Source organism: Oncorhynchus mykiss, unplaced genomic scaffold (assembly GCF_013265735.2).
Source record: "Oncorhynchus mykiss isolate Arlee unplaced genomic scaffold, USDA_OmykA_1.1 un_scaffold_391, whole genome shotgun sequence".
In the NCBI taxonomy this organism is placed as follows: domain Eukaryota; kingdom Metazoa; phylum Chordata; class Actinopteri; order Salmoniformes; family Salmonidae; genus Oncorhynchus; species Oncorhynchus mykiss.
Genome location: NW_023493838.1, coordinates 20,001 through 45,000, shown reverse-complemented (window position 1 = coordinate 45,000; position 25,000 = coordinate 20,001). Strand labels below are relative to the sequence as shown.

Here is a 25,000-nt window from a genome sequence, read left to right as displayed (position 1 = left end):
ATTCCCAGGCGGTCTCCCATCCAAGTACTAACCAGGCCCGACCCTGCTTAGCTTCCGAGATCGGACGAGATCAGGCGTACTCAGGCCGGTGTGGCCGTAAGCGAAAGGCAATCTCAAAAAGTGGATGAAATTGCATATACTGTAGCCATAATTTGTAGCACAGATTGTTGGATGAAATACAAACTAACCTTGCTTACTTATTTCAAAGCGAGGGCACATATTTCAGCCTTGTGGGAAAAAACGGACAAAGAGTTGAAATTCCACAAGGCAGTGACAAAAAGCTTACAGCACCTGGTATTCCCAGGCGGTCTCCCATCCAAGTACTAACCAGGCCCGACCCTGCTTAGCTTCCGAGATCGGACGAGATCAGCGAGAAATTGCATATACTGTAGCCATAATTTGCAGCACAGATTGTTGGATGAAATACAAACTAACCTTGCTTACTTATTTCAAAGCGAGGGCACATATTTCAGCCTTGTGGGAAAAAACGGACAAAGAGTTGAAATTCCACAAGGCAGTGACAAAAAGCTTACAGCACCTGGTATTCCCAGGCGGTCTCCCATCCAAGTACTAACCAGGCCCGACCCTGCTTAGCTTCCGAGATCGGACGAGATCAGGAGTACTCAGGCCGGTGTGGCCGTAAGCGAAAGGCAATCTCAAAAAGTGGATGAAATTGCATATACTGTAGCCATAATTTGTAGCACAGATTGTTGGATGAAATACAAACTAACCTTGCTTACTTATTTCAAAGCGAGGGCACATATTTCAGCCTTGTGGGAAAAAACGGACAAAGAGTTGAAATTCCACAAGGCAGTGACAAAAAGCTTACAGCACCTGGTATTCCCAGGCGGTCTCCCATCCAAGTACTAACCAGGCCCGACCCTGCTTAGCTTCCGAGATCGCACGAGATCAGCGAGAAATTGCATATACTGTAGCCATAATTTGCAGCACAGATTGTTGGATGAAATACAAACTAACCTTGCTTACTTATTTCAAAGCGAGGGCACATATTTCAGCCTTGTGGGAAAAAACGGACAAAGAGTTGAAATTCCACAAGGCAGTGACAAAAAGCTTACAGCACCTGGTATTCCCAGGCGGTCTCCCATCCAAGTACTAACCAGGCCCGACCCTGCTTAGCTTCCGAGATCGGACGAGATCAGGCGTACTCAGGCCGGTGTGGCCGCAAGCGAGAAACTATCTCTTGGTGCACCATGTAAAGTCAAAGTGAGCCTGATTAACAGCTGTTGCATTTCCACCATTTAGATAAGCATCTTTGTGTCACTCAAAAAGTGGAAGAAATTGCATATACTGTAGCCATAATTTGTAGCACAGATTGTTGGATGAAATACAAACTAACCTTGCTTACTTATTTCAAAGCGAGGGCACATATTTCAGCCTTGTGGGAAAAAACGGACAAAGAGTTGAAATTCCACAAGGCAGTGACAAAAAGCTTACAGCACCTGGTATTCCCAGGCGGTCTCCCATCCAAGTACTAACCAGGCCCGACCCTGCTTAGCTTCCGAGATCGGACGAGATCAGGCGTACTCAGGCCGGTGTGGCCGTAAGCGAGAAATTATCTCTTGGTGCACCATGTAAAGTCAAAGTGAGCCTGATTAACAGCTGTTGCATTTCCACCATTTAGATAAGCATCTTTGTGTCACTCAAAAAGTGGAAGAAATTGCATATACTGTAGCCATAATTTGTAGCACAGATTGTTGGATGAAATACAAACTAACCTTGCTTACTTATTTCAAAGCGAGGGCACATATTTCAGCCTTGTGGGAAAAAACGGACAAAGAGTTGAAATTCCACAAGGCAGTGACAAAAAGCTTACAGCACCTGGTATTCCCAGGCGGTCTCCCATCCAAGTACTAACCAGGCCCGACCCTGCTTAGCTTCCGAGATCGGACGAGATCAGGCGTACTCAGGCCGGTGTGGCCGTAAGCAAAAGGCAATCTCAAAAAGTGGATGAAATTGCATATACTGTAGCCATAATTTGTAGCACAGATTGTTGGATGAAATACAAACTAACCTTGCTTACTTATTTCAAAGCGAGGGCACATATTTCAGCCTTGTGGGAAAAAACGGACAAAGAGTTGAAATTCCACAAGGCAGTGACAAAAAGCTTACAGCACCTGGTATTCCCAGGCGGTCTCCCATCCAAGTACTAACCAGGCCCGACCCTGCTTAGCTTCCGAGATCGGACGAGATCAGGAGTACTCAGGCCGGTGTGGCCGTAAGCGAAAGGCAATATCAAAAAGTGGATGAAATTGCATATACTGTAGCCATAATTTGTGGCACAGATTGTTGGATGAAATACAAACTAACCTTGCTTACTTATTTCAAAGCGAGGGCACATATTTCAGCCTTGTGGGAAAAAACGGACAAAGAGTTGAAATTCCACAAGGCAGTGACAAAAAGCTTACAGCACCTGGTATTCCCAGGCGGTCTCCCATCCAAGTACTAACCAGGCCCGACCCTGCTTAGCTTCCGAGATCGGACGAGATCAGGCGTACTCAGGCCGGTGTGGCCGTAAGCGAGAAATTATCTCTTGGTGCACCATGTAAAGTCAAAGTGAGCCTGATTAACAGCTGTTGCATTTCCACCATTTAGATAAGCATCTTTGTGTCACTCAAAAAGTGGAAGAAATTGCATATACTGTAGCCATAATTTGTAGCACAGATTGTTGGATGAAATACAAACTAACCTTGCTTACTTATTTCAAAGCGAGGGCACATATTTCAGCCTTGTGGGAAAAAACGGACAAAGAGTTGAAATTCCACAAGGCAGTGACAAAAAGCTTACAGCACCTGGTATTCCCAGGCGGTCTCCCATCCAAGTACTAACCAGGCCCGACCCTGCTTAGCTTCCGAGATCGGACGAGATCAGGCGTACTCAGGCCGGTGTGGCCGTAAGCAAAAGGCAATCTCAAAAAGTGGATGAAATTGCATATACTGTAGCCATAATTTGTAGCACAGATTGTTGGATGAAATACAAACTAACCTTGCTTACTTATTTCAAAGCGAGGGCACATATTTCAGCCTTGTGGGAAAAAACGGACAAAGAGTTGAAATTCCACAAGGCAGTGACAAAAAGCTTACAGCACCTGGTATTCCCAGGCGGTCTCCCATCCAAGTACTAACCAGGCCCGACCCTGCTTAGCTTCCGAGATCGGACGAGATCAGGCGTACTCAGGCCGGTGTGGCCGTAAGCAAAAGGCAATCTCAAAAAGTGGATGAAATTGCATATACTGTAGCCATAATTTGTAGCACAGATTGTTGGATGAAATACAAACTAACCTTGCTTACTTATTTCAAAGCGAGGGCACATATTTCAGCCTTGTGGGAAAAAACGGACAAAGAGTTGAAATTCCACAAGGCAGTGACAAAAAGCTTACAGCACCTGGTATTCCCAGGCGGTCTCCCATCCAAGTACTAACCAGGCCCGACCCTGCTTAGCTTCCAAGATCGGACGAGATCAGGCGTACTCAGGCCGGTGTGGCCGCAAGCGAAAGGCAATCTCAAAAAGTGGATGAAATTGCATATACTGTAGCCATAATTTGTAGCACAGATTGTTGGATGAAATACAAACTTACCTTGCTTACTTATTTCAAAGCGAGGGCACATATTTCAGCCTTGTGGGAAAAAACGGACAAAGAGTTGAAATTCCACAAGGCAGTGACAAAAAGCTTACAGCACCTGGTATTCCCAGGCGGTCTCCCATCCAAGTACTAACCAGGCCCGACCCTGCTTAGCTTCCGAGATCGGACGAGATCAGGCGTACTTTTTTTTTTTTTTTTATTATAAAAATTCTTATTTTACATGATATACAAATTTTATCTACACAAACCATTTTAATCAACACAATACTTGACATTGGCAGGCAAACAATTCACCCCCTATCAAATCAAAAATAGAGAAATTCAAATACCAAAACTCAAATTATACTACCATTGCATACAATACTTTGCTAAACCACATTCCACAAGAAGTAGAAACTAAGACATTCTCAAAACAATTCTTTCAAATTTGTACTGAAATCTCCAAAATGTTACACATCAAAACCCATACACCAATCCACCATCCTCCCCCACAGCAATAAATCCACAATCCTTCATAAACACCCTCTCAAAATCCTCCTGCTTAGACCTATACATCAATCCTACATCCTTCCTTACCAAGCCTTCAAACACCTTCCACACTGTCACCCTCTTTTCCTCAAACCTTGCCAAGTTCCTCCTTATATATACTGCATACCTTGCATGTGACAGCAAAAAATTCAATAATACAATATTCCCCCCCTTCACATGCTGACCCACTCCAAACAATACCAAACACCTCCAATCAACCCCACCCATTAACTCTTCTCCCCAGTACCTTTCTAACATGTCCCTCAACCTCACATGGAACCCAGCTACATCAACACATTCAAACATCATGTGCATCAGATTTTCATCTTTGTCTGTGCATACATCACACACACGAGACACTGACCTGTCTACCTGATGTAACACCACCTTGGTAAAAACACGGTTGTGCCTCAACATAAAATCAAAATGGGTACATTCAATACTATTGAGCCTCACTACCATGTTTTCCCACAACCTCTCAACTTCCATCCCTGGAAAAACTTGCCTCCACACTTTCTCCGATGCAGGCGCCCTGACCTTCCTGGTAATAAGCGCCCAGTATACGGCCCTCACCTGGGTAGAGGATAAGGCTTGCATTTTCTCCCCACATTTCACCTGCAACACAGGCAAGGTCTCTAAGACTCCATTACTCAAATGATTGTCCAACAGCCTCACCCACTCCCCTGGAACACACTCCTTTATCCTATCATACATTCTCAACACCATCCCTTTCCTGACATCCTCATCTACCCCCCAGACAGTATCTACGATCGCCTGCTCAGGCAGGAACCCTGGCACCACCTCATACCTAAAGTCCCTCAGTCTTATCATACCCGCCTTCATTATTACCTTACTCTCCAGCATCTTTCCCTCTGATTTCAGCATTGGGTTCAGAAAAACTGGTATATTCAAAATCACCCCAATAGAGTCACACTCATAACTTACTTGCGGTAAGAACTCCGCCCAGGCCCTGAACACCTCCTGATAAAACTCAGGCACCTCTGCATACATGCTGGGCTTGAAACACATTAACAACCCATAATCTCCACAACCTCCACTCCTATGCAACCAATGCCTGAAAAACTCCTTCCACCCCTGACCCTCCTCCCCATACAAAAACCGTTGTACTCTCTTCACCCTCATGGCTTTTAACTTCACCTCCAGATCTATTAATCTCAAACCACCCCTATCATAATCTGCTATCATTACATCATGAGCAATCTTCACCCCCTTCCCACCCCACAGGAAATCAGACATTAAATTATTAATTCCCTTCAGAGCCCATACAGGCATGTCCATAACCCCTAAGGTATACACACATTTTGACATTAACAATGCATTCACCACAACCACTTTCCCCCTCAATTTTAATTTCCTTTGTTTCCAGTAATTCAGAGTCGTCTTTATTTTATTAATCACCCCTGTCCAAGTTAAGTCCCTCGCCTCCCGCTCATCTACCCCAATATTCACACCCAAAATTCTCACATGCCCCTTAACAGTCTTAAAAGGAATGTTACATGTAGACATAACAGTATCATCAGCACATAACATTTGAGACTTTTCTACATTCACCTTAGCCCCAGAAGCTCTCCCATACACATCAAAACACTTCATCAGACAATTCACACTCTCTCCATCCCGCAAAGTACAGGTGGTGTCATCAGCATAATGATGCAGTACACTGACGCCTCCCCCCGGGAGGTCCACTCCATGCACTCCTCCATTCCGCTTTACAAACGCCGCTAAAGGCTCTACTGAGACGCTGTATAGTAGTGCAGACAATGGACAACCCTGCCTAACAGACCTGCCCAGGGGAAAAGGATCAGTCAGCACACCATTACATTTCACGACACTGCACGCTGACCCATACAAAAGCTTCACCCATCCTTTAAGACGAGGCCCGAACCCAAATCTTTCCAAGGCCTCTAACAGGAACCGATGCTCCACCCGATCAAAGGCTTTATTCAGATCTAGACAGAGCACCGCCCCACCCACCTCCCCCATCTGCTTCACCACATCCCGGATAGTGCAGAGGGTGTCCACTACATCCCGCCCCGGAACTCCATAGGCCTGAGTAGGTGCTATGATGCTTCCCATCACCTTATTCAACCTATTAGCCATTATCTTCGCAAGCACCTTATTGTCGGAGTTCAAAAGGGTTATTGGTCTGTAGTTCTCTAATTTCAGTCTGCTCCCCTTCCCTTTGTACAACACAGTCAACACACCCATAGCTAAAGATTCAGGGACTACCCTCTTCTCCTCCATACACACATACACACGCAGCATTAGTGGGGCCAGTATGTCACTAAACTCACGGTAAAACTCTGCAGTAAGACCATCTGAACCCGGGCTCTTATTCAAGTTCAGGCCCAATATGGCAGCTTTAACCTCTGCCAATGTAAAATCAGCATCACACATCTCTACATCCTCAGTCGACACCCTAGCCTCTACTGCGTCTAGCACTCTTCTCATACACACTTCATCTACCCCACCCGACGTAAATAAGCCCTTATAAAAAGAATGCACTGTATTCAAAATTCCTTCCAGATCTGTCACCCTCTCCCCCCTCTCATTTATCAGCTCAGTTAGAAAACTCCTTTCCTGCTTCCTCCTTTCTAACCCCAGGAAAAAAGCAGTATTTCTCTCCCCCTCCACCACATACTGTGCTCTACTCCTCACCACTGCCCCCATGCACCTGTGCCTCTCTACGACCCTCAACTCCTCCCTCACCCTCAGGTACTCTGTCACATCATAGCCTGGGCAGTTTTCTACCTTTTCTAACTCCAATAACAGGCGAGATTTAAGAATCCCCTCCTCCCTCCTCCTTGTCACATTTGCCCGTCTTGCACTAGATATTGCCAGCCGCTTGAACTCCCCTTTTAATCCTTCCCACCACACACTCACATCCGACTCAAATAAAGGATCTGACACGGCGTCATTCACACACTCTTTCACTGCTGCCCTAAACACCTCATCCTTCAGCATACTGGCATTAAGACACCACAAACCACCCCCCCTCCCCTCCCCTGATGCACCCAGCCTGAAAAGCAGAGCATCATGGTCACTAAAAAATGTGTGTGAATACTTTACCCCCACAACCAAGTGCGCAACCTCTCTATGAGTGAGACACAAATCTATACGTGACTGCTTGAGCTCACCCCTCACCACTTGTCTTCGAGAGAACACCCGCTTATCTGGATTCCTCTCCCTCCATATATCCACCCAATCCTCATCCCTCATTAGCCTTAATAGCGCTCCCCGAGATGAGTCAGAGCTAAAATGTGCGCTACTTGAGGCATCTAGCCTATCCATCCATACATTAAAATCCCCAACAAGCAAACAGTTTTTCCCACATAATCCTCCCATAGACATAAACATAACCCTCCTCTCAATTTCATTATTAGGAGCATAGACATTGTACAACGAGTACTCCATATCTTGATAAGTGAAACCCACTCCCACCATTCGACCCACAGTGTCAGCACATAACAAATTTAAGTTAGACACAACGTCATGTTTTACCAAAATAGCTACCCCACATGCCCGCACAGTACCATTACTCACGTACATTAGTCCATTCCATCTCTGCCTTACATTATCCATATACGGCTCAGTCCAATGGGTCTCCTGAAGACATAATATATCCGCAGAGAAGGCTTCCAACACCAGCTCTAGCTTTTCTTTGCTACGAAGTCCATTGGTGTTAATAGATACTAATTAATAGACACCATTATGACTATAAAGAGGGGATGAATCCAGTCCATCATGATTGATCTTTTTTCTTCTTTTTCTTCTTGGTTATCCTGTTCCTTTTACTATCCCAACGCATTGATTGTATGTACTCCAACTCTTCCTCCGACAGCTCTTCTTCAGACTCTTTACGTTTGCGAGAGTCATCCCTTGCATTATCCACCTCCCTAGAGGAGCCCCCCTCTCCACGAGGATCGCCCTCCAACTCTACATCGTCTAGGCTTGAGCTTATCCCTCCATCTTTGGGTGCCTCCCTTCCTTCAATACAAGGCTCCGTCTCCACTTCCTCCTCTGGCTGCCTCTGTTCTTCGTCCTCCTTCTCTCCCTGGGGTTGCTCACTCATGCCAATTTCCTCCCCAGCTTCCTCCACCTCGTTCTCCTCCACGACACTATTTGCGCTGAAATCCTGTGATGCCCAGTCCTGAGCACCTTCCCCATGGGGACAGGAGCACTGCGCTACACCCCTCCCGCATCCAACACAACCTCGCTCTCTCCTCCCATTGCACTCTCGTGCGTAATGCCCCTGCTCACCACACTTATGACATGCGAAATCAGGGCACTCTCGTAGCACGTGCCCTGGCTGGATACACAGCCTACAGACCTTGACCTGCCGATCGTGTATTACTCTGAAGTACTCAGCCCCTTCCAACGTTTCAAATTTGGCAGAATATGGCAACGAGCGCACAGTGTCTGTGAACCTAACTTTACAGAAGCGCGTCCCATCAGCAATGTCCGTCCCCGGCCAGTAGCGCCTTTTCACCGGCGATATAGCAGACACACCCCATGCTCTTAGCCGCTCTGTGATGTCCTCGTCTGTAATATATACTGGGAGGTTTAAGAAGGATACAACCATCTCATCCAGCGATAGATCCTTTGCCATGATTCGACAGCTCCGGATTTTAAATCCATCCATCAGTTTTTCTTTCCCTCTCGCACTTGACAGCGTCACTTCAAATCGCTTTTCATCTTTGACCCGACAGCCGCAGACCAGTCCACAAACTTCTTTAATCCCTCTCAATACCTCCATCATTGTAATCTTCTCTTCTCCCATAATTTCAACAGCCACTGTTAAATTCTTTTCATATTTTTGCGCCTGTCTTGCTGCAGCGCCATTATCCATGTTTCCTTTGTTCGTAGTCTTTTTTCCAGCGTTGGTCAAAGCCATTGTATCCATCCGAATAACGACAGGAGGAAAGTCCCCCAAACAGCAATATGCTGCCGGGGAACAACCCCAAACTATAAATCTAACTTAATCAATTTACAAAAAGAAATTGTACTTCAAAAAGCTCAAAACTCCAACACAAACTCTCTAGAGCAAACACTCAGTCTCAGCGCAATCACTCACACGTGCGTCAATTACCCATCAACAGGTGCGTACTCAGGCCGGTGTGGCCGTAAGCGAGAAACTATCTCTTGGTGCACTATGTAAAGTCAAAGTGAGCCTGATTAACAGCTGTTGCATTTCCACCATTTAGATAAGCATCTTTGTGTCACTCAAAAAGTGGATGAAATTGCATATACTGTAGCCATAATTTGTAGCACAGATTGTTGGATGAAATACAAACTAACCTTGCTTACTTATTTCAAAGCGAGGGCACATATTTCAGCCTTGTGGGAAAAAACGGACAAAGAGTTGAAATTCCACAAGGCAGTGACAAAAAGCTTACAGCACCTGGTATTCCCAGGCGGTCTCCCATCCAAGTACTAACCAGGCCCGACCCTGCTTAGCTTCCGAGATCGGACGAGATCAGGCGTACTCAGGCCGGTGTGGCCGTAAGCGAGAAACTATCTCTTGGTGCACCATGTAAAGTCAAAGTGAGCCTGATTAACAGCTGTTGCATTTCCACCATTTAGATAAGCATCTTTGTGTCACTCAAAAAGTGGAAGAAATTGCATATACTGTAGCCATAATTTGTAGCACAGATTGTTGGATGAAATACAAACTAACCTTGCTTACTTATTTCAAAGCGAGGGCACATATTTCAGCCTTGTGGGAAAAAACGGACAAAGAGTTGAAATTCCACAAGGCAGTGACAAAAAGCTTACAGCACCTGGTATTCCCAGGCGGTCTCCCATCCAAGTACTAACCAGGCCCGACCCTGCTTAGCTTCCGAGATCAGACGAGATCAGGCGTACTCAGGCCGGTGTGGCCGTAAGCGAGAAATTATCTCTTGGTGCACCATGTAAAGTCAAAGTGAGCCTGATTAACAGCTGTTGCATTTCCACCATTTAGATAAGCATCTTTGTGTCACTCAAAAAGTGGAAGAAATTGCATATACTGTAGCCATAATTTGTAGCACAGATTGTTGGATGAAATACAAACTAACCTTGCTTACTTATTTCAAAGCGAGGGCACATATTTCAGCCTTGTGGGAAAAAACGGACAAAGAGTTGAAATTCCACAAGGCAGTGACAAAAAGCTTACAGCACCTGGTATTCCCAGGCGGTCTCCCATCCAAGTACTAACCAGGCCCGACCCTGCTTAGCTTCCGAGATCGGACGAGATCAGGCGTACTCAGGCCGGTGTGGCCGTAAGCAAAAGGCAATCTCAAAAAGTGGATGAAATTGCATATACTGTAGCCATAATTTGTAGCACAGATTGTTGGATGAAATACAAACTAACCTTGCTTACTTATTTCAAAGCGAGGGCACATATTTCAGCCTTGTGGGAAAAAACGGACAAAGAGTTGAAATTCCACAAGGCAGTGACAAAAAGCTTACAGCACCTGGTATTCCCAGGCGGTCTCCCATCCAAGTACTAACCAGGCCCGACCCTGCTTAGCTTCCGAGATCGGACGAGATCAGGCGTACTCAGGCCGGTGTGGCCGTAAGCAAAAGGCAATCTCAAAAAGTGGATGAAATTGCATATACTGTAGCCATAATTTGTAGCACAGATTGTTGGATGAAATACAAACTAACCTTGCTTACTTATTTCAAAGCGAGGGCACATATTTCAGCCTTGTGGGAAAAAACGGACAAAGAGTTGAAATTCCACAAGGCAGTGACAAAAAGCTTACAGCACCTGGTATTCCCAGGCGGTCTCCCATCCAAGTACTAACCAGGACCGACCCTGCTTAGCTTCCGAGATCGGACGAGATCAGGAGTACTCAGGCCGGTGTGGCCGTAAGCGAAAGGCAATCTCAAAAAGTGGATGAAATTGCATATACTGTAGCCATAATTTGTAGCACAGATTGTTGGATGAAATACAAACTAACCTTGCTTACTTATTTCAAAGCGAGGGCACATATTTCAGCCTTGTGGGAAAAAACGGACAAAGAGTTGAAATTCCACAAGGCAGTGACAAAAAGCTTACAGCACCTGGTATTCCCAGGCGGTCTCCCATCCAAGTACTAACCAGGCCCGACCCTGCTTAGCTTCCGAGATCGGACGAGATCAGGCGTACTCAGGCCGGTGTGGCCGTAAGCAAGAAACTATCTCTTGGTGCACCATGTAAAGTCAAAGTGAGCCTGATTAACAGCTGTTGCATTTCCACCATTTAGATAAGCATCTTTGTGTCACTCAAAAAGTGGAAGAAATTGCATATACTGTAGCCATAATTTGTAGCACAGATTGTTGGATGAAATACAAACTAACCTTGCTTACTTATTTCAAAGCGAGGGCACATATTTCAGCCTTGTGGGAAAAAACGGACAAAGAGTTGAAATTCCACAAGGCAGTGACAAAAAGCTTACAGCACCTGGTATTCCCAGGCGGTCTCCCATCCAAGTACTAACCAGGCCCGACACTGCTTAGCTTCCGAGATCGGACGAGATCAGGCGTACTCAGGCCGGTGTGGCCGTAAGCGAAAGGCAATCTCAAAAAGTGGATGAAATTGCATATACTGTAGCCATAATTTGTAGCACAGATTGTTGGATGAAATACAAACTAACCTTGCTTACTTATTTCAAAGCGAGGGCACATATTTCAGCCTTGTGGGAAAAAACGGACAAAGAGTTGAAATTCCACAAGGCAGTGACAAAAAGCTTACAGCACCTGGTATTCCCAGGCGGTCTCCCATCCAAGTACTAACCAGGGCCGACCCTGCTTAGCTTCCGAGATCAGACGAGATCAGGCGTACTCAGGCCGGTGTGGCCGTAAGCAAAAGGCAATCTCAAAAAGTGGATGAAATTGCATATACTGTAGCCATAATTTGTAGCACAGATTGTTGGAAGAAATACAAACTAACCTTGCTTACTTATTTCAAAGCGAGGGCACATATTTCAGCCTTGTGGGAAAAAACGGACAAAGAGTTGAAATTCCACAAGGCAGTGACAAAAAGCTTACAGCACCTGGTATTCCCAGGCGGTCTCCCATCCAAGTACTAACCAGGCCCGACCCTGCTTAGCTTCCGAGATCGGACGAGATCAGGCGTACTCAGGCCGGTGTGGCCGTAAGAAAAAGGCAATCTCAAAAAGTGGATGAAATTGCATATACTGTAGCCATAATTTGTAGCACAGATTGTTGGAAGAAATACAAACTAACCTTGCTTACTTATTTCAAAGCGAGGGCACATATTTCAGCCTTGTGGGAAAAAACGGACAAAGAGTTGAAATTCCACAAGGCAGTGACAAAAAGCTTACAGCACCTGGTATTCCCAGGCGGTCTCCCATCCAAGTACTAACCAGGCCCGACCCTGCTTAGCTTCCGAGATCGGACGAGATCAGGCGTACTCAGGCCGGTGTGGCCGTAAGCAAAAGGCAATCTCAAAAAGTGGATGAAATTGCATATACTGTAGCCATAATTTGTAGCACAGATTGTTGGAAGAAATACAAACTAACCTTGCTTACTTATTTCAAAGCGAGGGCACATATTTCAGCCTTGTGGGAAAAAACGGACAAAGAGTTGAAATTCCACAAGGCAGTGACAAAAAGCTTACAGCACCTGGTATTCCCAGGCGGTCTCCCATCCAAGTACTAACCAGGCCCGACCCTGCTTAGCTTCCGAGATCGGACGAGATCAGGCGTACTCAGGCCGGTGTGGCCGTAAGCGAGAAACTATCTCTTGGTGCACCATGTAAAGTCAAAGTGAGCCTGATTAACAGCTGTTGCATTTCCACCATTTAGATAAGCATCTTTGTGTCACTCAAAAAGTGGAAGAAATTGCATATACTGTAGCCATAATTTGTAGCACAGATTGTTGGATGAAATACAAACTAACCTTGCTTACTTATTTCAAAGCGAGGGCACATATTTCAGCCTTGTGGGAAAAAACGGACAAAGAGTTGAAATTCCACAAGGCAGTGACAAAAAGCTTACAGCACCTGGTATTCCCAGGCGGTCTCCCATCCAAGTACTAACCAGGCCCGACCCTGCTTAGCTTCCGAGATCGGACGAGATCAGGCGTACTCAGGCCGGTGTGGCCGTAAGCGAGAAACTATCTCTTGGTGCACCATGTAAAGTCAAAGTGAGCCTGATTAACAGCTGTTGCATTTCCACCATTTAGATAAGCATCTTTGTGTCACTCAAAAAGTGGAAGAAATTGCATATACTGTAGCCATAATTTGTAGCACAGATTGTTGGATGAAATACAAACTAACCTTGCTTACTTATTTCAAAGCGAGGGCACATATTTCAGCCTTGTGGGAAAAAACGGACAAAGAGTTGAAATTCCACAAGGCAGTGACAAAAAGCTTACAGCACCTGGTATTCCCAGGCGGTCTCCCATCCAAGTACTAACCAGGCCCGACCCTGCTTAGCTTCCGAGATCGGACGAGATCAGGCGTACTCAGGCCGGTGTGGCCGTAAGCGAAAGGCAATCTCAAAAAGTGGATGAAATTGCATATACTGTAGCCATAATTTGTAGCACAGATTGTTGGATGAAATACAAACTAACCTTGCTTACTTATTTCAAAGCGAGGGCACATATTTCAGCCTTGTGGGAAAAAACGGACAAAGAGTTGAAATTCCACAAGGCAGTGACAAAAAGCTTACAGCACCTGGTATTCCCAGGCGGTCTCCCATCCAAGTACTAACCAGGGCCGACCCTGCTTAGCTTCCGAGATCGGACGAGATCAGGCGTACTCAGGCCGGTGTGGCCGTAAGCAAAAGGCAATCTCAAAAAGTGGATGAAATTGCATATACTGTAGCCATAATTTGTAGCACAGATTGTTGGAAGAAATACAAACTAACCTTGCTTACTTATTTCAAAGCGAGGGCACATATTTCAGCCTTGTGGGAAAAAACGGACAAAGAGTTGAAATTCCACAAGGCAGTGACAAAAAGCTTACAGCACCTGGTATTCCCAGGCGGTCTCCCATCCAAGTACTAACCAGGCCCGACCCTGCTTAGCTTCCGAGATCTGACGAGATCAGGCGTACTCAGGCCGGTGTGGCCGTAAGCGAAAGGCAATCTCAAAAAGTGGATGAAATTGCATATACTGTAGCCATAATTTGTTGCACAGATTGTTGGATGAAATACAAACTAACCTTGCTTACTTATTTCAAAGCGAGGGCACATATTTCAGCCTTGTGGGAAAAAACGGACAAAGAGTTGAAATTCCACAAGGCAGTGACAAAAAGCTTACAGCACCTGGTATTCCCAGGCGGTCTCCCATCCAAGTACTAACCAGGCCCGAACCTGCTTAGCTTCCGAGATCGGACGAGATCAGGCGTACTCAGGCCGGTGTGGCCGTAAGCGAAAGGCAATCTCAAAAAGTGGATGAAATTGCATATACTGTAGCCATAATTTGTAGCACAGATTGTTGGATGAAATACAAACTAACCTTGCTTACTTATTTCAAAGCGAGGGCACATATTTCAGCCTTGTGGGAAAAAACGGACAAAGAGTTGAAATTCCACAAGGCAGTGACAAAAAGCTTACAGCACCTGGTATTCCCAGGCGGTCTCCCATCCAAGTACTAACCAGGCCCGACCCTGCTTAGCTTCCGAGATCGGACGAGATCAGGCGTACTCAGGCCGGTGTGGCCGTAAGCGAAAGGCAATCTCAAAAAGTGGATGAAATTGCATATACTGTAGCCATAATTTGTAGCACAGATTGTTGGATGAAATACAAACTAACCTTGCTTACTTATTTCAAAGCGAGGGCACATATTTCAGCCTTGTGGGAAAAAACGGACAAAGAGTTGAAATTCCACAAGGCAGTGACAAAAAGCTTACAGCACCTGGTATTCCCAGGCGGTCTCCCATCCAAGTACTAACCAGGCCCTACCCTGCTTAGCTTCCGAGATCGGACGAGATCAGGCGTACTCAGGCCGGTGTGGCCGTAAGCGAAAGGCAATCTCAAAAAGTGGATGAAATTGCATATACTGTAGCCATAATTTGTAGCACAGATTGTTGGATGAAATACAAACTAACCTTGCTTACTTATTTCAAAGCGAGGGCACATATTTCAGCCTTGTGGGAAAAAACGGACAAAGAGTTGAAATTCCACAAGGCAGTGACAAAAAGCTTACAGCACCTGGTATTCCCAGGCGGTCTCCCATCCAAGTACTAACCAGGCCCGACCCTGCTTAGCTTCCGAGATCGGACGAGATCAGGCGTACTCAGGCCGGTGTGGCCGTAAGCAAAAGGCAATCTCAAAAAGTGGATGAAATTGCATATACTGTAGCCATAATTTGTAGCACAGATTGTTGGATGAAATACAAACTAACCTTGCTTACTTATTTCAAAGCGAGGGCACATATTTCAGCCTTGTGGGAAAAAACGGACAAAGAGTTGAAATTCCACAAGGCAGTGACAAAAAGCTTACAGCACCTGGTATTCCCAGGCGGTCTCCCATCCAAGTACTAACCAGGCCCGACCCTGCTTAGCTTCCGAGATCGGACGAGATCAGGCGTACTCAGGCCGGTGTGGCCGTAAGCGAAAGGCAATCTCAAAAAGTGGATGAAATTGCATATACTGTAGCCATAATTTGTAGCACAGATTGTTGGATGAAATACAAACTAACCTTGCTTACTTATTTCAAAGCGAGGGCACATATTTCAGCCTTGTGGGAAAAAACGGACAAAGAGTTGAAATTCCACAAGGCAGTGACAAAAAGCTTACAGCACCTGGTATTCCCAGGCGGTCTCCCATCCAAGTACTAACCAGGCCCTACCCTGCTTAGCTTCCGAGATCGGACGAGATCAGGCGTACTCAGGCCGGTGTGGCCGTAAGCGAAAGGCAATCTCAAAAAGTGGATGAAATTGCATATACTGTAGCCATAATTTGTAGCACAGATTGTTGGATGAAATACAAACTAACCTTGCTTACTTATTTCAAAGCGAGGGCACATATTTCAGCCTTGTGGGAAAAAACGGACAAAGAGTTGAAATTCCACAAGGCAGTGACAAAAAGCTTACAGCACCTGGTATTCCCAGGCGGTCTCCCATCCAAGTACTAACCAGGCCCGACCCTGCTTAGCTTCCGAGATCGGACGTACTCAGGCCGGTGTGGCCGTAAGCTAAAGGCAATCTCAAAAAGTGGATGAAATTGCATATACTGTAGCCATAATTTGTAGCACAGATTGTTGGATGAAATACAAACTAACCTTGCTTACTTATTTCAAAGCGAGGGCACATATTTCAGCCTTGTGGGAAAAAACGGACAAAGAGTTGAAATTCCACAAGGCAGTGACAAAAAGCTTACAGCACCTGGTATTCCCAGGCGGTCTCCCATCCAAGTACTAACCAGGCCCGACCCTGCTTAGCTTCCGAGATCGGACGAGATCAGGCGTACTCAGGCCGGTGTGGCCGTAAGCGAAAGGCAATCTCAAAAAGTGGATGAAATTGCATATACTGTAGCCATAATTTGTAGCACAGATTGTTGGATGAAATACAAACTAACCTTGCTTACTTATTTCAAAGCGAGGGCACATATTTCAGCCTTGTGGGAAAAAACGGACAAAGAGTTGAAATTCCACAAGGCAGTGACAAAAAGCTTACAGCACCTGGTATTCCCAGGCGGTCTCCCATCCAAGTACTAACCAGGCCCTACCCTGCTTAGCTTCCGAGATCGGACGAGATCAGGCGTACTCAGGCCAGTGTGGCCGTAAGCGAAAGGCAATCTCAAAAAGTGGATGAAATTGCATATACTGTAGCCATAATTTGTAGCACAGATTGTTGGATGAAATACAAACTAACCTTGCTTACTTATTTCAAAGCGAGGGCACATATTTCAGCCTTGTGGGAAAAAACGGACAAAGAGTTGAAATTCCACAAGGCAGTGACAAAAAGCTTACAGCACCTGGTATTCCCAGGCGGTCTCCCATCCAAGTACTAACCAGGCCCGACCCTGCTTAGCTTCCGAGATCGGACGAGATCAGGCGTACTCAGGCCGGTGTGGCCGTAAGCGAAAGGCAATCTCAAAAAGTGGATGAAATTGCATATACTGTAGCCATAATTTGTAGCACAGATTGTTGGAAGAAATACAAACTAACCTTGCTTACTTATTTCAAAGCGAGGGCACATATTTCAGCCTTGTGGGAAAAAACGGACAAAGAGTTGAAATTCCACAAGGCAGTGACAAAAAGCTTACAGCACCTGGTATTCCCAGGCGGTCTCCCATCCAAGTACTAACCAGGCCCGACCCTGCTTAGCTTCCGAGATCGGATGAGATCAGGAGTACTCAGGCCGGTGTGGCCGTAAGCGAGAAACTATCTCTTGGTGCACCATGTAAAGTCAAAGTGAGCCTGATTAACAGCTGTTGCATTTCCACCATTTAGATAAGCATCTTTGTGTCACTCAAAAAGTGGAAGAAATTGCATATACTGTAGCCATAATTTGTAGCACAGATTGTTGGATGAAATACAAACTAACCTTGCTTACTTATTTCAAAGCGAGGGCACATATTTCAGCCTTGTGGGAAAAAACGGACAAAGAGTTGAAATTCCACAAGGCAGTGACAAAAAGCTTACAGCACCTGGTATTCCCAGGCGGTCTCCCATCCAAGTACTAACCAGGCCCGACCCTGCTTAGCTTCCGAGATCGGACGAGATCAGGCGTACTCAGGCCGGTGTGGCCGTAAGCGAGAAACTATCTCTTGGTGCACCATGTAAAGTCAAAGTGAGCCTGATTAACAGCTGTTGCATTTCCACCATTTAGATAAGCATCTTTGTGTCACTCAAAAAGTGGAAGAAATTGCATATACTGTAGCCATAATTTGTAGCACAGATTGTTGGATGAAATACAAACTAACCTTGCTTACTTATTTCAAAGCGAGGGCACATATTTCAGCCTTGTGGGAAAAAACGGACAAAGAGTTGAAATTCCACAAGGCAGTGACAAAAAGCTTACAGCACCTGGTATTCCCAGGCGGTCTCCCATCCAAGTACTAACCAGGCCCGACCCTGCTTAGCTTCCGAGATCGGACGAGATCAGGCGTACTCAGGCCGGTGTGGCCGTAAGCTAAAGGCAATCTCAAAAAGTGGATGAAATTGCATATACTGTAGCCATAATTTGTAGCACAGATTGTTGGATGAAATACAAACTAACCTTGCTTACTTATTTCAAAGCGAGGGCACATATTTCAGCCTTGTGGGAAAAAACGGACAAAGAGTTGAAATTCCACAAGGCAGTGACAAAAAGCTTACAGCACCTGGTATTCCCAGGCGGTCTCCCATCCAAGTACTAACCAGGCCCGACCCTGCTTAGCTTCCGAGATCGGACGAGATCAGGCGTACTCAGGCCGGTGTGGCCGTAAGCGAGAAACTATCTCTTGGTGCACTATGTAAAGTCAAAGTGAGCCTGATTAACAGCTGTTGCATTTCCACCATTTAGATAAGCATCTTTGTGTCACTCAAAAAGTGGAAGAAATTGCATATACTGTAGCCATAATTTGTAGCACAGATTGTTGGATGAAATACAAACTAACCTTGCTTACTTATTTCAAAGCGAGGGCACATATTTCAGCCTTGTGGGAAAAAACGGACAAAGAGTTGAAATTCCACAAGGCAGTGAATAAAAGCTTACAGCACCTGGTATTCCCAGGCGGTCTCCCATCCAAGTACTAACCAGGCCCGACCCTGCTTAGCTTCCGAGATCGGACGAGATCAGGCGTACTCAGGCCGGTGTGGCCGTAAGCAAAAGGCAATCTCAAAAAGTGGATGAAATTGCATATACTGTAGCCATAATTTGTAGCACAGATTGTTGGATGAAATACAAACTAACCTTGCTTACTTATTTCAAAGCGAGGGCACATATTTCAGCCTTGTGGGAAAAAACGGACAAAGAGTTGAAATTCCACAAGGCAGTGACAAAAAGCTTACAGCACCTGGTATTCCCAGGCGGTCTCCCATCCAAGTACTAACCAGGCCCGACCCTGCTTAGCTTCCGAGATCGGACGAGATCAGGCGTACTCAGGCCGGTGTGGCCGTAAGCGAAAGGCAATCTCAAAAAGTGGATGAAATTGCATATACTGTAGCCATAATTTGTAGCACAGATTGTTGGATGAAATACAAACTAACCTTGCTTACTTATTTCAAAGCGAGGGCACATATTTCAGCCTTGTGGGAAAAAACGGACAAAGAGTTGAAATTCCACAAGGTAGTGACAAAAAGCTTACAGCACCTGGTATTCCCAGGCGGTCTCCCATCCAAGTACTAACCAGGCCCGACCCTGCTTAGCTTCCGAGATCGGACGAGATCAGCGAGAAATTGCATATACTGTAGCCATAATTTGCAGCACAGATTGTTGGATGAAATACAAACTAACCTTGCTTACTTATTTCAAAGCGAGGGCACATATTTCAGCCTTGTGGGAAAAAACGGACAAAGAGTTGAAATTCCACAAGGCAGTGACAAAAAGCTTACAGCACCTGGTATTCCCAGGCGGTCTCCCATCCAAGTACTAACCAGGCCCGACCCTGCTTAGCTTCCGAGATCGGACGAGATCAGGCGTACTCAGGCCGGTGTGGCCGTAAGCGAAAGGCAATCTCAAAAAGTGGATGAAATTGCATATACTGTAGCCATAATTTGTAGCACAGATTGTTGGATGAAATACAAACTAACCTTGCTTACTTATTTCAAAGCGAGGGCACATATTTCAGCCTTGTGGGAAAAAACGGACAAAGAGTTGAAATTCCACAAGGCAGTGACAAAAAGCTTACAGCACCTGGTATTCCCAGGCGGTCTCCCATCCAAGTACTAACCAGGCCCGACCCTGCTTAGCTTCCGAGATCGGACGAGATCAGGCGTACTCAGGCCGGTGTGGCCGTAAGCGAAAGGCAATCTCAAAAAGTGGATGAAATTGCATATACTGTAGCCATAATTTGTAGCACAGATTGTTGGATGAAATACAAACTAACCTTGCTTACTTATTTCAAAGCGAGGGCACATATTTCAGCCTTGTGGGAAAAAACGGACAAAGAGTTGAAATTCCACAAGGCAGTGACAAAAAGCTTACAGCACCTGGTATTCCCAGGCGGTCTCCCATCCAAGTACTAACCAGGCCCGACCCTGCTTAGCTTCCGAGATCGGACGAGATCAGCGAGAAATTGCATATACTGTAGCCATAATTTGTAGCACAGATTGTTGGATGAAATACAAACTAACCTTGCTTACTTATTTCAAAGCGAGGGCACATATTTCAGCCTTGTGGGAAAAAACGGACAAAGAGTTGAAATTCCACAAGGCAGTGACAAAAAGCTTACAGCACCTGGTATTCCCAGGCGGTCTCCCATCCAAGTACTAACCAGGCCCGACCCTGCTTAGCTTCCGAGATCGGACGAGATCAGCGAGAAATTGCATATACTGTAGCCATAATTTGCAGCACAGATTGTTGGATGAAATACAAACTAACCTTGCTTACTTATTTCAAAGCGAGGGCACATATTTCAGCCTTGTGGGAAAAAACGGACAAAGAGTTGAAATTCCACAAGGCAGTGACAAAAAGCTTACAGCACCTGGTATTCCCAGGCGGTCTCCCATCCAAGTACTAACCAGGCCCGACCCTGCTTAGCTTCCGAGATCGGACGAGATCAGCGAGAAATTGCATATACTGTAGCCATAATTTGTAGCACAGATTGTTGGATGAAATACAAACTAACCTTGCTTACTTATTTCAAAGCGAGGGCACATATTTCAGCCTTGTGGGAAAAAACGGACAAAGAGTTGAAATTCCACAAGGCAGTGACAAAAAGCTTACAGCACCTGGTATTCCCAGGCGGTCTCCCATCCAAGTACTAACCAGGCCCGACCCTGCTTAGCTTCCGAGATCGGACGAGATCAGCGAGAAATTGCATATACTGTAGCCATAATTTGCAGCACAGATTGTTGGATGAAATACAAACTAACCTTGCTTACTTATTTCAAAGCGAGGGCACATATTTCAGCCTTGTGGGAAAAAACGGACAAAGAGTTGAAATTCCACAAGGCAGTGACAAAAAGCTTACAGCACCTGGTATTCCCAGGCGGTCTCCCATCCAAGTACTAACCAGGCCCGACCCTGCTTAGCTTCCGAGATCGGACGAGATCAGGCGTACTCAGGCCGGTGTGGCCGTAAGCGAAAGGCAATCTCAAAAAGTGGATGAAATTGCATATACTGTAGCCATAATTTGTAGCACAGATTGTTGGATGAAATACAAACTAACCTTGCTTACTTATTTCAAAGCGAGGGCACATATTTCAGCCTTGTGGGAAAAAACGGACAAAGAGTTGAAATTCCACAAGGCAGTGACAAAAAGCTTACAGCACCTGGTATTCCCAGGCGGTCTCCCATACAAGTACTAACCAGGCCCGACCCTGCTTAGCTTCCGAGATCGGACGAGATCAGCAAGAAATTGCATATACTGTAGCCATAATTTGCAGCACAGATTGTTGGATGAAATACAAACTAACCTTGCTTACTTATTTCAAAGCGAGGGCACATATTTCAGCCTTGTGGGAAAAAACGGACAAAGAGTTGAAATTCCACAAGGCAGTGACAAAAAGCTTACAGCACCTGGTATTCCCAGGCGGTCTCCCATCCAAGTACTAACCAGGCCCGACCCTGCTTAGCTTCCGAGATCGGACGAGATCAGGCGTACTCAGGCCGGTGTGGCCGTAAGCGAAAGGCAATCTCAAAAAGTGGATGAAATTGCATATACTGTAGCCATAATTTGTAGCACAGATTGTTGGATGAAATACAAACTAACCTTGCTTACTTATTTCAAAGCGAGGGCACATATTTCAGCCTTGTGGGAAAAAACGGACAAAGAGTTGAAATTCCACAAGGCAGTGACAAAAAGCTTACAGCACCTGGTATTCCCAGGCGGTCTCCCATCCAAGTACTAACCAGGCCCGACCCTGCTTAGCTTCCGAGATCGGACGAGATCAGGCGTACTCAGGCCGGTGTGGCCGTAAGCGAAAGGCAATCTCAAAAAGTGGATGAAATTGCATATACTGTAGCCATAATTTGTAGCACAGATTGTTGGATGAAATACAAACTAACCTTGCTTACTTATTTCAAAGCGAGGGCACATATTTCAGCCTTGTGGGAAAAAACGGACAAAGAGTTGAAATTCCACAAGGCAGTGACAAAAAGCTTACAGCACCTGGTATTCCCAGGCGGTCTCCCATCCAAGTACTAACCAGGCCCGACCCTGCTTAGCTTCCGAGATCGGACGAGATCAGCGAGAAATTGCATATACTGTAGCCATAATTTGTAGCACAGATTGTTGGATGAAATACAAACTAACCTTGCTTACTTATTTCAAAGCGAGGGCACATATTTCAGCCTTGTGGGAAAAAACGGACAAAGAGTTGAAATTCCACAAGGCAGTGACAAAAAGCTTACAGCACCTGGTATTCCCAGGCGGTCTCCCATCCAAGTACTAACCAGGCCCGACCCTGCTTAGCTTCCGAGATCGGACGAGATCAGCGAGAAATTGCATATACTGTAGCCATAATTTGCAGCACAGATTGTTGGATGAAATACAAACTAACCTTGCTTACTTATTTCAAAGCGAGGGCACATATTTCAGCCTTGTGGGAAAAAACGGACAAAGAGTTGAAATTCCACAAGGCAGTGACAAAAAGCTTACAGCACCTGGTATTCCCAGGCGGTCTCCCATCCAAGTACTAACCAGGCCCGACCCTGCTTAGCTTCCGAGATCGGACGAGATCAGGCGTACTCAGGCCGGTGTGGCCGTAAGCGAAAGGCAATCTCAAAAAGTGGATGAAATTGCATATACTGTAGCCATAATTTGTAGCACAGATTGTTGGATGAAATACAAACTAACCTTGCTTACTTATTTCAAAGCGAGGGCACATATTTCAGCCTTGTGGGAAAAAACGGACAAAGAGTTGAAATTCCACAAGGCAGTGACAAAAAGCTTACAGCACCTGGTATTCCCAGGCGGTCTCCCATCCAAGTACTAACCAGGCCCGACCCTGCTTAGCTTCCGAGATCGGACGAGATCAGCGAGAAATTGCATATACTGTAGCCATAATTTGCAGCACAGATTGTTGGATGAAATACAAACTAACCTTGCTTACTTATTTCAAAGCGAGGGCACATATTTCAGCCTTGTGGGAAAAAACGGACAAAGAGTTGAAATTCCACAAGGCAGTGACAAAAAGCTTACAGCACCTGGTATTCCCAGGCGGTCTCCCATCCAAGTACTAACCAGGCCCGACCCTGCTTAGCTTCCGAGATCGGACGAGATCAGGCGTACTCAGGCCGGTGTGGCCGTAAGCGAAAGGCAATCTCAAAAAGTGGATGAAATTGCATATACTGTAGCCATAATTTGTAGCACAGATTGTTGGATGAAATACAAACTAACCTTGCTTACTTATTTCAAAGCGAGGGCACATATTTCAGCCTTGTGGGAAAAAACGGACAAAGAGTTGAAATTCCACAAGGCAGTGACAAAAAGCTTACAGCACCTGGTATTCCCAGGCGGTCTCCCATCCAAGTACTAACCAGGCCCGACCCTGCTTAGCTTCCGAGATCGGACGAGATCAGGCGTACTCAGGCCGGTGTGGCCGTAAGCGAGAAACTATCTCTTGGTGCACTATGTAAAGTCAAAGTGAGCCTGATTAACAGCTGTTGCATTTCCACCATTTAGATAAGCATCTTTGTGTCACTCAAAAAGTGGAAGAAATTGCATATACTGTAGCCATAATTTGTAGCACAGATTGTTGGATGAAATACAAACTAACCTTGCTTACTTATTTCAAAGCGAGGGCACATATTTCAGCCTTGTGGGAAAAAACGGACAAAGAGTTGAAATTCCACAAGGCAGTGACAAAAAGCTTACAGCACCTGGTATTCCCAGGCGGTCTCCCATCCAAGTACTAACCAGGCCCGACCCTGCTTAGCTTCCGAGATCGGACGAGATCAGGCGTACTCAGGCCGGTGTGGCCGTAAGCAAAAGGCAATCTCAAAAAGTGGATGAAATTGCATATACTGTAGCCATAATTTGTAGCACAGATTGTTGGATGAAATACAAACTAACCTTGCTTACTTATTTCAAAGCGAGGGCACATATTTCAGCCTTGTGGGAAAAAACGGACAAAGAGTTGAAATTCCACAAGGCAGTGACAAAAAGCTTACAGCACCTGGTATTCCCAGGCGGTCTCCCATCCAAGTACTAACCAGGCCCGACCCTGCTTAGCTTCCGAGATCGGACGAGATCAGCGAGAAATTGCATATACTGTAGCCATAATTTGTAGCACAGATTGTTGGATGAAATACAAACTAACCTTGCTTACTTATTTCAAAGCGAGGGCACATATTTCAGCCTTGTGGGAAAAAACGGACAAAGAGTTGAAATTCCACAAGGCAGTGACAAAAAGCTTACAGCACCTGGTATTCCCAGGCGGTCTCCCATCCAAGTACTAACCAGGCCCGACCCTGCTTAGCTTCCGAGATCGGACGAGATCAGCGAGAAATTGCATATACTGTAGCCATAATTTGCAGCACAGATTGTTGGATGAAATACAAACTAACCTTGCTTACTTATTTCAAAGCGAGGGCACATATTTCAGCCTTGTGGGAAAAAACGGACAAAGAGTTGAAATTCCACAAGGCAGTGACAAAAAGCTTACAGCACCTGGTATTCCCAGGCGGTCTCCCATCCAAGTACTAACCAGGCCCGACCCTGCTTAGCTTCCGAGATCGGACGAGATCAGGCGTACTCAGGCCGGTGTGGCCGTAAGCGAAAGGCAATCTCAAAAAGTGGATGAAATTGCATATACTGTAGCCATA

At 45.6% G+C, this 25,000-nt stretch overlaps 50 non-coding genes and 1 pseudogene across 50 annotated transcripts in view; all 51 read right to left on the bottom strand.

Moving 5' to 3' along the window:
- Window positions 1-102, bottom strand: part of LOC118954571 — a 119-nt gene extending 17 nt beyond the window's left edge. Inside the window, exon 1 of the ribosomal RNA XR_005044677.1 lies at window positions 1-102. This exon is cut by the window's left edge and continues 17 nt beyond it. This is a non-coding gene — a ribosomal RNA (5S ribosomal RNA).
- A 424-nt stretch (window positions 103-526) lies between these two features.
- Window positions 527-645, bottom strand: LOC118954703. The gene has a single exon (XR_005044809.1). It is a non-coding gene; the product is annotated as a 5S ribosomal RNA (ribosomal RNA).
- Window positions 646-1,069: 424 nt separating this feature from the next.
- LOC118954717 lies at window positions 1,070-1,188 on the bottom strand. Its single transcript, XR_005044823.1, has one exon. It is a non-coding gene; the product is annotated as a 5S ribosomal RNA (ribosomal RNA).
- A 260-nt stretch (window positions 1,189-1,448) lies between these two features.
- LOC118954570 lies at window positions 1,449-1,567 on the bottom strand. The gene has a single exon (XR_005044676.1). It is a non-coding gene; the product is annotated as a 5S ribosomal RNA (ribosomal RNA).
- Window positions 1,568-1,827: 260 nt separating this feature from the next.
- Window positions 1,828-1,946, bottom strand: LOC118954569. The gene has a single exon (XR_005044675.1). It is a non-coding gene; the product is annotated as a 5S ribosomal RNA (ribosomal RNA).
- A 177-nt stretch (window positions 1,947-2,123) lies between these two features.
- Window positions 2,124-2,242, bottom strand: LOC118954702. The gene has a single exon (XR_005044808.1). It is a non-coding gene; the product is annotated as a 5S ribosomal RNA (ribosomal RNA).
- Window positions 2,243-2,419: 177 nt separating this feature from the next.
- LOC118954568 lies at window positions 2,420-2,538 on the bottom strand. The gene has a single exon (XR_005044674.1). It is a non-coding gene; the product is annotated as a 5S ribosomal RNA (ribosomal RNA).
- Window positions 2,539-2,798: 260 nt separating this feature from the next.
- Window positions 2,799-2,917, bottom strand: LOC118954567. Its single transcript, XR_005044673.1, has one exon. It is a non-coding gene; the product is annotated as a 5S ribosomal RNA (ribosomal RNA).
- A 177-nt stretch (window positions 2,918-3,094) lies between these two features.
- On the bottom strand, window positions 3,095-3,213 carry LOC118954566. Its single transcript, XR_005044672.1, has one exon. It is a non-coding gene; the product is annotated as a 5S ribosomal RNA (ribosomal RNA).
- A 177-nt stretch (window positions 3,214-3,390) lies between these two features.
- On the bottom strand, window positions 3,391-3,509 carry LOC118954769. Its single transcript, XR_005044875.1, has one exon. It is a non-coding gene; the product is annotated as a 5S ribosomal RNA (ribosomal RNA).
- Window positions 3,510-9,539: 6,030 nt separating this feature from the next.
- On the bottom strand, window positions 9,540-9,658 carry LOC118954565. Its single transcript, XR_005044671.1, has one exon. It is a non-coding gene; the product is annotated as a 5S ribosomal RNA (ribosomal RNA).
- Window positions 9,659-9,918: 260 nt separating this feature from the next.
- Window positions 9,919-10,037, bottom strand: LOC118954712. Its single transcript, XR_005044818.1, has one exon. It is a non-coding gene; the product is annotated as a 5S ribosomal RNA (ribosomal RNA).
- Window positions 10,038-10,297: 260 nt separating this feature from the next.
- Window positions 10,298-10,416, bottom strand: LOC118954563. Its single transcript, XR_005044669.1, has one exon. It is a non-coding gene; the product is annotated as a 5S ribosomal RNA (ribosomal RNA).
- A 177-nt stretch (window positions 10,417-10,593) lies between these two features.
- On the bottom strand, window positions 10,594-10,712 carry LOC118954562. The gene has a single exon (XR_005044668.1). It is a non-coding gene; the product is annotated as a 5S ribosomal RNA (ribosomal RNA).
- A 177-nt stretch (window positions 10,713-10,889) lies between these two features.
- On the bottom strand, window positions 10,890-11,008 carry LOC118954758. The gene has a single exon (XR_005044864.1). It is a non-coding gene; the product is annotated as a 5S ribosomal RNA (ribosomal RNA).
- A 177-nt stretch (window positions 11,009-11,185) lies between these two features.
- Window positions 11,186-11,304, bottom strand: LOC118954561. Its single transcript, XR_005044667.1, has one exon. It is a non-coding gene; the product is annotated as a 5S ribosomal RNA (ribosomal RNA).
- Window positions 11,305-11,564: 260 nt separating this feature from the next.
- On the bottom strand, window positions 11,565-11,683 carry LOC118954759. The gene has a single exon (XR_005044865.1). It is a non-coding gene; the product is annotated as a 5S ribosomal RNA (ribosomal RNA).
- Window positions 11,684-11,860: 177 nt separating this feature from the next.
- On the bottom strand, window positions 11,861-11,979 carry LOC118954777. The gene has a single exon (XR_005044883.1). It is a non-coding gene; the product is annotated as a 5S ribosomal RNA (ribosomal RNA).
- A 177-nt stretch (window positions 11,980-12,156) lies between these two features.
- LOC118954731 lies at window positions 12,157-12,275 on the bottom strand. The gene has a single exon (XR_005044837.1). It is a non-coding gene; the product is annotated as a 5S ribosomal RNA (ribosomal RNA).
- Window positions 12,276-12,452: 177 nt separating this feature from the next.
- On the bottom strand, window positions 12,453-12,571 carry LOC118954560. Its single transcript, XR_005044666.1, has one exon. It is a non-coding gene; the product is annotated as a 5S ribosomal RNA (ribosomal RNA).
- A 177-nt stretch (window positions 12,572-12,748) lies between these two features.
- On the bottom strand, window positions 12,749-12,867 carry LOC118954559. The gene has a single exon (XR_005044665.1). It is a non-coding gene; the product is annotated as a 5S ribosomal RNA (ribosomal RNA).
- A 260-nt stretch (window positions 12,868-13,127) lies between these two features.
- On the bottom strand, window positions 13,128-13,246 carry LOC118954823. The gene has a single exon (XR_005044923.1). It is a non-coding gene; the product is annotated as a 5S ribosomal RNA (ribosomal RNA).
- A 260-nt stretch (window positions 13,247-13,506) lies between these two features.
- Window positions 13,507-13,625, bottom strand: LOC118954822. The gene has a single exon (XR_005044922.1). It is a non-coding gene; the product is annotated as a 5S ribosomal RNA (ribosomal RNA).
- Window positions 13,626-13,802: 177 nt separating this feature from the next.
- LOC118954762 lies at window positions 13,803-13,921 on the bottom strand. Its single transcript, XR_005044868.1, has one exon. It is a non-coding gene; the product is annotated as a 5S ribosomal RNA (ribosomal RNA).
- Window positions 13,922-14,098: 177 nt separating this feature from the next.
- Window positions 14,099-14,217, bottom strand: LOC118954710. The gene has a single exon (XR_005044816.1). It is a non-coding gene; the product is annotated as a 5S ribosomal RNA (ribosomal RNA).
- Window positions 14,218-14,394: 177 nt separating this feature from the next.
- Window positions 14,395-14,513, bottom strand: LOC118954558. The gene has a single exon (XR_005044664.1). It is a non-coding gene; the product is annotated as a 5S ribosomal RNA (ribosomal RNA).
- Window positions 14,514-14,690: 177 nt separating this feature from the next.
- Window positions 14,691-14,809, bottom strand: LOC118954821. The gene has a single exon (XR_005044921.1). It is a non-coding gene; the product is annotated as a 5S ribosomal RNA (ribosomal RNA).
- A 177-nt stretch (window positions 14,810-14,986) lies between these two features.
- LOC118954807 lies at window positions 14,987-15,105 on the bottom strand. Its single transcript, XR_005044906.1, has one exon. It is a non-coding gene; the product is annotated as a 5S ribosomal RNA (ribosomal RNA).
- Window positions 15,106-15,282: 177 nt separating this feature from the next.
- LOC118954820 lies at window positions 15,283-15,401 on the bottom strand. The gene has a single exon (XR_005044920.1). It is a non-coding gene; the product is annotated as a 5S ribosomal RNA (ribosomal RNA).
- A 177-nt stretch (window positions 15,402-15,578) lies between these two features.
- On the bottom strand, window positions 15,579-15,697 carry LOC118954819. The gene has a single exon (XR_005044919.1). It is a non-coding gene; the product is annotated as a 5S ribosomal RNA (ribosomal RNA).
- A 177-nt stretch (window positions 15,698-15,874) lies between these two features.
- Window positions 15,875-15,993, bottom strand: LOC118954780. The gene has a single exon (XR_005044886.1). It is a non-coding gene; the product is annotated as a 5S ribosomal RNA (ribosomal RNA).
- A 177-nt stretch (window positions 15,994-16,170) lies between these two features.
- On the bottom strand, window positions 16,171-16,279 carry LOC118954798 (annotated as a pseudogene).
- A 177-nt stretch (window positions 16,280-16,456) lies between these two features.
- LOC118954817 lies at window positions 16,457-16,575 on the bottom strand. The gene has a single exon (XR_005044917.1). It is a non-coding gene; the product is annotated as a 5S ribosomal RNA (ribosomal RNA).
- Window positions 16,576-16,752: 177 nt separating this feature from the next.
- On the bottom strand, window positions 16,753-16,871 carry LOC118954721. The gene has a single exon (XR_005044827.1). It is a non-coding gene; the product is annotated as a 5S ribosomal RNA (ribosomal RNA).
- Window positions 16,872-17,048: 177 nt separating this feature from the next.
- On the bottom strand, window positions 17,049-17,167 carry LOC118954816. Its single transcript, XR_005044916.1, has one exon. It is a non-coding gene; the product is annotated as a 5S ribosomal RNA (ribosomal RNA).
- A 177-nt stretch (window positions 17,168-17,344) lies between these two features.
- On the bottom strand, window positions 17,345-17,463 carry LOC118954669. Its single transcript, XR_005044775.1, has one exon. It is a non-coding gene; the product is annotated as a 5S ribosomal RNA (ribosomal RNA).
- A 260-nt stretch (window positions 17,464-17,723) lies between these two features.
- LOC118954815 lies at window positions 17,724-17,842 on the bottom strand. The gene has a single exon (XR_005044915.1). It is a non-coding gene; the product is annotated as a 5S ribosomal RNA (ribosomal RNA).
- A 260-nt stretch (window positions 17,843-18,102) lies between these two features.
- Window positions 18,103-18,221, bottom strand: LOC118954814. The gene has a single exon (XR_005044914.1). It is a non-coding gene; the product is annotated as a 5S ribosomal RNA (ribosomal RNA).
- Window positions 18,222-18,398: 177 nt separating this feature from the next.
- On the bottom strand, window positions 18,399-18,517 carry LOC118954813. Its single transcript, XR_005044913.1, has one exon. It is a non-coding gene; the product is annotated as a 5S ribosomal RNA (ribosomal RNA).
- A 260-nt stretch (window positions 18,518-18,777) lies between these two features.
- On the bottom strand, window positions 18,778-18,896 carry LOC118954812. The gene has a single exon (XR_005044912.1). It is a non-coding gene; the product is annotated as a 5S ribosomal RNA (ribosomal RNA).
- A 177-nt stretch (window positions 18,897-19,073) lies between these two features.
- LOC118954811 lies at window positions 19,074-19,192 on the bottom strand. The gene has a single exon (XR_005044911.1). It is a non-coding gene; the product is annotated as a 5S ribosomal RNA (ribosomal RNA).
- Window positions 19,193-19,616: 424 nt separating this feature from the next.
- On the bottom strand, window positions 19,617-19,735 carry LOC118954810. The gene has a single exon (XR_005044910.1). It is a non-coding gene; the product is annotated as a 5S ribosomal RNA (ribosomal RNA).
- A 177-nt stretch (window positions 19,736-19,912) lies between these two features.
- On the bottom strand, window positions 19,913-20,031 carry LOC118954809. The gene has a single exon (XR_005044909.1). It is a non-coding gene; the product is annotated as a 5S ribosomal RNA (ribosomal RNA).
- Window positions 20,032-21,196: 1,165 nt separating this feature from the next.
- LOC118954808 lies at window positions 21,197-21,315 on the bottom strand. The gene has a single exon (XR_005044908.1). It is a non-coding gene; the product is annotated as a 5S ribosomal RNA (ribosomal RNA).
- A 424-nt stretch (window positions 21,316-21,739) lies between these two features.
- On the bottom strand, window positions 21,740-21,858 carry LOC118954806. The gene has a single exon (XR_005044905.1). It is a non-coding gene; the product is annotated as a 5S ribosomal RNA (ribosomal RNA).
- A 177-nt stretch (window positions 21,859-22,035) lies between these two features.
- Window positions 22,036-22,154, bottom strand: LOC118954805. Its single transcript, XR_005044904.1, has one exon. It is a non-coding gene; the product is annotated as a 5S ribosomal RNA (ribosomal RNA).
- A 671-nt stretch (window positions 22,155-22,825) lies between these two features.
- LOC118954804 lies at window positions 22,826-22,944 on the bottom strand. The gene has a single exon (XR_005044903.1). It is a non-coding gene; the product is annotated as a 5S ribosomal RNA (ribosomal RNA).
- Window positions 22,945-23,368: 424 nt separating this feature from the next.
- Window positions 23,369-23,487, bottom strand: LOC118954803. The gene has a single exon (XR_005044902.1). It is a non-coding gene; the product is annotated as a 5S ribosomal RNA (ribosomal RNA).
- Window positions 23,488-23,664: 177 nt separating this feature from the next.
- On the bottom strand, window positions 23,665-23,783 carry LOC118954802. Its single transcript, XR_005044900.1, has one exon. It is a non-coding gene; the product is annotated as a 5S ribosomal RNA (ribosomal RNA).
- Window positions 23,784-24,043: 260 nt separating this feature from the next.
- LOC118954801 lies at window positions 24,044-24,162 on the bottom strand. The gene has a single exon (XR_005044899.1). It is a non-coding gene; the product is annotated as a 5S ribosomal RNA (ribosomal RNA).
- Window positions 24,163-24,833: 671 nt separating this feature from the next.
- LOC118954800 lies at window positions 24,834-24,952 on the bottom strand. The gene has a single exon (XR_005044898.1). It is a non-coding gene; the product is annotated as a 5S ribosomal RNA (ribosomal RNA).
- Between the last annotated feature and the right edge of the window lie 48 nt (window positions 24,953-25,000).